Raw genomic sequence first — 1,689 nt, 5'->3', positions numbered from 1 at the left:
TAGCATTATCTACCCATGTCTCGTTGTAACTAAGAAGAGTAGTGTGGTTGACAATCAGAGTAGAACTGTCGGGGTATAATTTTTATTTTATTTTATTTCATTGCGACTTGACAGAGGAAATTTCTTGTTGTTACCTCTCGTGGATTCATAACCTTCGGTCACCCACTTAAGCAAAAAATTGTTGCTTCCTACAAACCCCTCAACTCGAGATCCTGACAATGGCTGCCAACAATATGAGTTGGTCATTGTGATGCACGTTTACAACGAAATTGAAAAAATCGGCATAAATGTGCACACATCCATGACAAAAAATTTGATCCATCAAGTTGATTTGTCAGAGAAGTGCAAATTTCTTTTAGTGAGTACCAAATTTAGAAGTCTACGTCCTAATCTTTTTTCCATGGACAATGGTATGTCATTCTCTCGAGCTACATCCAAAAACCATCTTAAAGCACTTGTTGCACCACTAAACGATGATAGGTTTAGGAGGTCCAACAAAAAAAAAAAAACTGCCCCCGCGTCGTCCGCATGGGTGACTTGAGCGACTACTCGATCTATTTTTCTCGACATTTCCCTGTGCATCCTTCCCTCGCCGCCGCCAGTCGGCACCGTCGGGCTCGCCTGTGCGGCTGATGGCAGCGGCGGGGTTCCAATCCCATGGCAATTTTGACAGTGCTTTGGCGAGGTGCGGTGACAGCTTAGATGTTGTGAGGGCGGAAGATGCAGCGGCAGCGGCCCTCCGCATGGGGTTCGATCCGTAGCATGATTGATGAATATATTAAAAAATTCTCTGTGCTATCATGATTGATGAATATTACCTACGGTGTTCTCTGTGCAGTCATGATTGATGAATATATTAAAAAGTTCTATTGAAAAAAGGCATATTTGTGACTAAGTGCACATGTTTCATCAAAAAACTAGGGGTCGGACTACTGATCCCTAGCATCCATCAAACGAGTCAGTTTGTGTGATGGAAGAACAAATTGATGATGCATCATTTGTCCGACGATTCGGAAAGGATAAGTCATATGAGGGAAAGTGTTTCCCCTCTCTTCTTCCCTCACAGTAGCAATCGTAGCCCAGTGCGGTCACCCGACCGCCCCAGCTGCGTCCACGGCAACTTCTCCTCTTCCTCGGGCGAGCACCCGCTCTCCCCACCACCACGTTGCAAAAAATGTGCTGGCCAAGTGTGCTTAGGGCATTTCCAACCGATCCCTTAAAAAATAGAGGAGTAAACCTTCGTGGAGTATATTTACTCCACAAAGTTTTGGCCGGATCCTAGCTGATCCCCTATATATAATGGAGTAAAGTTAAATTTGGCTCATACAGTTCGTCGAACACTTACTATGCACCTCCGCGGCGAGTGGCAACCATGGTGACCACGCCAGCGGCAAGCATCAGCAATAGAAGCACACAACGGCGAGCAGCAACATCATGCGCCGGCGGTGGCGAGCAGCAGCAACAACACGCACCAGCGGCGAGCGGCAACAGCATCACGTAGCGGGAGGAGCAGTGGCGAGCAGCACGCACCAGTGGCGAACGGTAGTAGCAGCGACGGCATGCACCGGCGGCGGCGAGCAGCAGCACCAGTAGGAGCGGGAGGAGCAGCGGCGAGGAGCAACAATTGCAGCACACAACGGGAGGAGTAGCGGTGAGCAGAGCACACCAGTTGCGAACTATAGCAGTAGC

Source organism: Triticum dicoccoides, chromosome 1B, assembly GCF_002162155.2.
Source record: "Triticum dicoccoides isolate Atlit2015 ecotype Zavitan chromosome 1B, WEW_v2.0, whole genome shotgun sequence".
Lineage (NCBI taxonomy): Eukaryota > Viridiplantae > Streptophyta > Magnoliopsida > Poales > Poaceae > Triticum > Triticum dicoccoides.
The sequence above is the reverse complement of the archived record's forward strand: the minus strand, read 5'-3'. Positions refer to the sequence as shown.